Genomic DNA, 7,146 nt, shown 5'->3' with positions numbered 1-7,146 from the left:
CATCTCCTCCTTTAATGCCTGCATTTCTCTTTCATCTCCTCATTTGCTTCCCTGATTGTTTTAATTATGTACATTCTGAACTCCCTTTCTGACATTTCTTCTGCTGTGCTGTCTTTGGTGTTATTGATGTAGTATCTAGGTTTGTTTGGGACATTTTCTTCCCTTGCTTTCTCATATTGGTCAGATGTCAGTGGGACTCTGAGATATTGCAGATTTCCTCTTTGGCTTACAGTGTCCCTGTAGATTTCCAGTGTATCACCTCCCAGCCTTCAGTATCCTGAAGTCTTGGAGGAACTTGATAATGCAGTGCTTCCAACGAAAGCTGCCCCTAGCCTGCTACTGGTTCCAGGGCTGGGCTGGAGGCTGGCTTTGTGTGGAAAGGCTCTCACTGGGCGGCCTGCTCCAAGAAGCTGACTGTGGAAGGAGCTTGCCACCAGCGGGAGCAGGGCTGCTTGGAGAAGTCTCTGGCTGCTCTCTCCTGGTCCCAGAAGCCACCTGTGGGCCAGGGCCCACCTCTGGGTCCGGGGCTTGGAGCTGGCTATGTGCAGAAAGGCTCTCATTGGGTGGCCTGCTCCAAGAAGCTGGCTGTCGAAGGAGCCTGTTGCTGGAGGGAGCAGGGCTGCTTGGGGAAGTCTCTAGCTGCCCTGCCCTGCTCTGAGAAGCTGCCCCTGTCCATGCCTGCTGCCTGGGCCGAGCTTCACATGGTGGGAGAGACTCACCCCTCAGCTCTATGTTAGTCCGAGTCTCTCATTGCCTCCCCTTCTTGAATCCTGGGCTCTGGAGCAACAGGAGATGCAGTCACCCTCTAGTTTGCCATCTTGGATCCTCTTTCAATAGCATATTATACAGTCTATAGGTATTGGCATAGTTTCTATTTTTTATCATTGATTTCTAATCTCATTCCATTGAGATCTGATAGAGTACATGTTAGCATCTCTGTTTTTTATATGTGCTAAGAGTTGTCTTGTGGAATAATGTATGGTCTATTTTACAGATGGACCGGTGTGCAGCTGTGAAGAAAGTGTATTTGCTTGTTGATGGACAGAATATTGTATATATGTCTGTTAAGTCTAATTTGTTGATGTGCTATTGAGTTCTATGTTTTCTTTTTTTAGTTTTTGTTTCGGAGATCTATCTAGTGGTGAGACAGGTGTAGTAAAGTCACCCAGTACTATTGTATTCTTATCTATTTGATTTCTGAAATTGAGAAGGACTTGTTTGATGTACATAGATGTTCCTTTTCTGTGGGGCATAAATACTTAAAATTGTTATATCTTGTTGATTTATGATTCCCTTAAGCATTATGAAATGTCCTTTATCTCTTCTGACTAACTCTGGCTTGACATCCAGTTTATCTGATATGAAGATGGAAACCCTGGCTTTTCTACTGAGTCTGTGTGCATGGTATATTTTTTCTCATCCTTTCATCTTTAATCTGTGGACATCTTTTCTATTAGATGAATCTCTTGAAGACCAAATATAGTTCTTCTGTTTTTTTTTTTTAAATTCACTCTGCCAATGTCTTTTGATTGATGACTTTAGGTCATTAACATTCAGGGTTATTATTGAGATATGAGTTGTATTCCTGGTCTTTTTGGCTTATTTTTTGTTTTTAACTTGACTTGGTTTTTCCTTTAATTGACTTTTCCTTTTTGGTTGTTCCTCCTTTTGCTGACTTACACTGCTGTTTTTCATATCCTCCTTATAGAATGTTTTGCTGAGAATGTTCTGTAGTGCAGGTTTTTATTTGTAAATTATATTAACTTTCATTTATCATTGAAAGATTTTATTTCATCATCAAATATGCAGGTTAGTTTTAGTGGGTATAAGATTCTTGGTTGGCATCCAGTGTTCTTTTAGAGCTTGAAATATGTTTTTCCAGGCTCTCCTAGCTTTTAGGGTCTGGGCTGAAAAATCTGCTTATATCCATTTTGGTTTACCCCTATATATAATCTAATCCTGTTCTCTTGTGGCCTTTAATATTCTATCTTCATTTTGTATGTTGAGCATTTTCATTATAATATGCCTTGGTGTGCCTTTGTTGTAATTTTGTGCATTTGGTGTCCTGTAAGCTTCTTGCATTTGATTTTCCATTTCATTCTTCAGGTTTGGGAAATTTTATGATATTATTTCATTGAATTTATTTTTCATTCTTTTTTTTTGTTTCTGTGTGCCTTCCTCAATTCCAATAATTCTTAAATTTGATCTTTTCATGTTATCCTATAATTCTTGGAAGTTTTATTCATGATTTCTTACCATCTTCTCTGTGTGGTCAACTTTATCTTCAAGATTAAATATTTTGTCTTCATTATCTGAGGTTCTGTCTTCCAAGTGATCTAGTCTGTTGGTGATGCTTTCTATTGAATTTGTACTTTGGTTTATTGTTTCCTTTATTTCAAGGATTTCTGTTTGTTTCTTTTTTTTAGAATCTCTGTCTCTTTATGGAAACAATCTTTTGCTTCCTGTATTTGCTCTTTTAAGTACTAATTGAATTGATCATTCATTACCTGCATTTGCTCTGTTATATTATCCTTTACTTCATGGATCCTTTTAATTATGTACATTCTGAACACCCTTTCTGACATTTCTTCTACCATACTGTCAATGGATTATATTAACATAGCATCTTGGTTTGTTTGGTGTGCTTTCTTCCCTTGTTTTTTCATGCTGTTTATGTATCTTCCCCTCTAGCAATGCAGATCCAAGGTATAACGGTTTCCTCCCTGTGGGTTTATAGTGTCCCTGCAGGTTTCCAATACTTCACCTGTAAGGGAGATATCAATATTAGCAGCCCACAATACAAACAATATGCAACCTTAAACCAACTATCCCCTCTTAAGATGTTAACAGTATTGTAATAAACAGAGATGATGAGTTTGATTACTATAGGTTTGCAATAAGGTCTACAATTTCTAATGAAGGTAAAAGCAGATGGGGTGGGGTATAGGATGTAATGTTAATGAGATAAGAAGTGAATATGTAAAGGTACTAGATCATAGGAGAGTGAAAGTGGAATTGAAAGAAGATGGTTGTTAGCATGAGAAAAGAGTTAAAGAGACTCCAAGGTAACAGATAGATAAGAGTAACATAGACTGAGAAAAATAATTAAAATTATAGAAAGATAGGAATAATAATAATAAAGAAAAAATCTACAACAAAACCATAATATACTATTCAAACCCCCCAGTCTTCAATAGCCTGGTGCATGAACAATACTTGATAATGCAGTATCTCAAGATGGGACCTGCCCCAACAAAGATGGTGGCATCTGGGTTAAGGATAATCCCTGATATCCGGCAGAGATGACATCACTTGTTGGTAGATGGGGAGCCACAGCACGGAGATCCCTGTGGGCAGGCTGGGCCTGGGTGGCACAGCACTAGAATTCTCCATGGGCCGAACTCCCTTCTTTGGAGATCAGGGTGCGGTGAAATGGGAAGAGCTGCGTGTTCCACTCACAGGTTGTGTTCTCCACCAGGTTCTGTGAGATGATTTCTCATTGTCGAAATTCCCTGTTTTAGAGACCCAGACTTAGTGAGGTTCCAGTTGCCTAATTGTGTGGTGAGATACTGGCAGTGTTGAATCAACATACTTTTAGAGCCTAGTAGATGCCAATCTGCAATAGTCTGGGTGGGCCAGGCAGCAAAGTGGCAGACTGGGCAGGCCTGGTTGTGAAGCCACTGGCTGGGGTGTTTGGGCATAGAGAGCCAGAGCCAGACAGATTGAGACACTTCAATGGGCCAGCTATCCTTGGTAGTGCAATAGTGGGCTGAGCCAGGAAGGTATGGGGGTGAAGCGGTGACCCGGAAGACTGGGTTGTGGGCCACATGGGGAAACTGTGCTCCCGGTAGGCTGATCAGTGCACTGGGTGGGGGACTGTGGGATAGGGTGTCAGGGGTCCCTGGCAGGGGAGACTGGGTGGATGGTGGACATTGGTTGTATGCCAGGGACCAGCAGGCATGAGGACAATTAGACTGGGCAAGCTGAGGCCTAAGTGCCCTCATACCCTTTCAATTTCCTGACCCACTATAGCTGGCCTTGTTAGTCATTGTGAGTCCTGCGCCTCACAGTGGGGAAAACTGAGTTCTCCCTAAACTTTCCAACTTCTGTTCCCTGTGAAGAAATGCTTTCATATTTTTATTTTCCCCAGGTTTATTAGGCTATTTAAGTCTTTGCTAAGCTCAGATAGGTTTATGGGGATCTAGTCACAAAATGATGATTCTGGGTTTCCAGTTTCATTGGCACTACTGCATTGTAGTCCCAAGATGGCTCATAGTTTGGATAAACTTGGGGTGACTTTTCTTTTTAGATTCATTCAATGAGTCAAATAATCTTTGGTTTGGATAGAACAGACTGACCCTCCACTCTCAGGATTTTTCCTTTAAGCCTCAGGGACAAACAGTATTCCCACTGCTTGAGTTCATAGCCATGTTAGGAGAAATGCTGTCTCACTCTAATCTACCATTTTTCTTCTCTCCTAATTATTAATTTGTATATTATTTTGACTAAATGTTATTTTAGAAGAAATTTCAGGTCAATCAATATGTTCTCCTATTTTCCTTTAGAGAGCTTTTTCTTAATAATCTTCCATTCAACCATATGTAACAATTTGAATTACTGAGGTTTTTATCCCAAGGTTCTATGGGTCTATCTTATGAATATTAAAGATCTTTCAATGTATCTGTTTGGAAAATAAATCTTACAATTTATAAACTTATGGAGTTAAAGGAAAGTAATGCTGGAAGGAATTGAATATGTTCAGTAGACCTGAATCATTTCTCTATGGCAGGTTTGTTTTGTTCAGTAGTTCTATATAGAAGAAAGGAGGATCAGGATGTGATCAAATAAAAGAGCATATGTCACAGACTGGAACCAGCAGCCTGCATTTTATGATCCTCCTAGATCTGACCTGACTCAGCCTATCCACTTTCATTTCCAGTGACCACCCAAAGCACAATTTCTACTGGTGTTTTTTGGTATTCCATGAATATGTCCTATTAATTTCTGCCCATTAATATGTCTGTACAGTTACATGCCCATCACTTTGCTTTCTGTCCATTATTCTAGAGACACTTTAAAATTGATTTCTTTGCTGAGCCTCCCATTACCTCCTGCCTTTTTTCTAATTTCTCTTAAGAAACTGTGCTTCAAAAGCAATACAGGTAGTTGGGAATATGTGCCTTTAATTAATATGATTTAGATAAACATCATGTCATAATCTGATACACACTTGATGAGACAATATAGGATAACTTTCCTATGTACATATATGAATACACCACAGTGAATCTCTGCACTGCATACAACCAAAAGACTGGGATCCTAATTAGAAAAAGATGTTCCACATGTTTGTATAAATATATCAAAATATACACTTTTCATGTATAAGTAAAATAAACAAATAAAAAAAAAGAACATGTCTTCAGAAATATGGCAAACCTGAATTCCAGTTGTAACTGATCTTCCTCCATCAGACTCATGTATATTTCAACTGAAATATGTAGACATTTGTATACATATATGCCTTACATGGATGCTGATCTTTAACTGCAGTTTTTGTGAGTGAAAACTTCTTTAATTATTTTTAACTACTGCTCTTCAAGACACAAAAGAATCTCCCGAGAGATTTCAAGATGGCGGACTAGAGAGTGGCTGCATTTCATGTTATTCCAGGACTCAGGATTCAAAAGAGGAGATATTGAGAGACTTGGGACCAACTCAAAGCAGCTGGCTGAGTCTCTCCCATTGGGGAGGCATTCCAGATGGGGCGGTAGTCCCAGAATGCAGGGAACCTTGTGAAGTAGAGCTGCGCAGCGAGACACCCCTCCCGCGGCTGGAGCAGTGAACTCAGACAATTGGGAGCATCGTAGAGGAGGCCACTCAGCACAGCACTTGGCTTGGACTCAGAACAACCAATGGGGCTCCGGGTGGCTGCCCAGAGGAGGAGATGTGAGGAGAGCTGTTTGGACTCAGAGCAACCACTCCTGAACACTGGGGCCTGCCCGGAGGAGGAGGAGGAGTGCAGCACGTCGCTTGGACTCGGAGTGATTGCATCAGAGCTCCAGGTGGCTGCTCAGAGGAGGAGGCGAGTGGTGAGTTGTTTGGACTCAAAGTGACCGCTCCTGAACACCAGGAGGCTTCCTGCAGGAGGAGCATGGCGGGTTACTTGGTCTCGAGCGGCCGCACCAGAGCTCTGGGCAGCTGCCCGGAGGAGTCATGCAGCAGGTTGCTTGGACTCACAGCGGCTCACAGCGACTTCTCCTGAATACCCCGGGGGCTGCTCGGAGGAGAAGGAGGAACAGGGTGGGTCACTTGGACTTGGAATGACTGCCCAGGGCTACGGTGGTTGGCGGGAGGAGGAGGAGGGCAGTGAGTTGCTTGGACTCCTAGTGACAGCACCGGAACACTGGGCGGCTGTCTGGAGGAAGAGGCGTGCAGCGGGTCCCTGGGTCTCGGAGCGACAGTACGGGACTCCAGGTGGCTGCTCAGAGGAGGGGCCGCATAGCCAGGCGATTAGGTGCAGAGCAGGGTCCCAGGATCTAGGAGGCTTCTGGTTGGAAGAGCCGCACAGAGACACGCTTAGGGGTGGAGTGAAGGTTCCAGGACTGCAGGCAGATTCTCTGAGGAGAGGCAGCCTAAGGAGACTCGTCTGTGAAGGGTGAGGCTCCCAGGCCCTGGAGGTAGGTCTGGGCCCCTGGGAACGTTGCAGAGGAAGGCAGCCCAGACCAGGTGGTAGTTGTAGGTTGAGGTGAACCTCTAGCAGGGGAACTGACCAGAGAGACCTCCCCACTGGGTAAGTCTTCAATGCCTGGTGAGGTTTTCCCACAAGGACGGGAAAACCACAGACACAGGCACAAACAGGCCTTGCCTCAGCCCGCAGCCCGCAGCCTCGTTCCCCTTTGGATGACCATTGGTCAACAAGTGGAGGCACCTCTGCCCACTAGCAGGGAATATACCCCACCTGAAGGCCACCACCCCTAGAGAGGCAGCTTCCTTGAAGAGCACCGCATTATCAACTTCCTCCAAGACATCAGCCTCCTGAAGGATAAGAGGGGATATACTAGAAATCTTCAGGGACATTATAAGTCAATAGAGGAAATGTGCAATATCTGAGTGGTCCACTGATACCTGAACAATATGAGAAAA

Source organism: Sciurus vulgaris (assembly GCF_902686455.1).
Source record: "Sciurus vulgaris genome assembly, chromosome: X".
NCBI classification, from domain to species: domain Eukaryota; kingdom Metazoa; phylum Chordata; class Mammalia; order Rodentia; family Sciuridae; genus Sciurus; species Sciurus vulgaris.
This window is presented reverse-complemented; position numbering follows the sequence as displayed.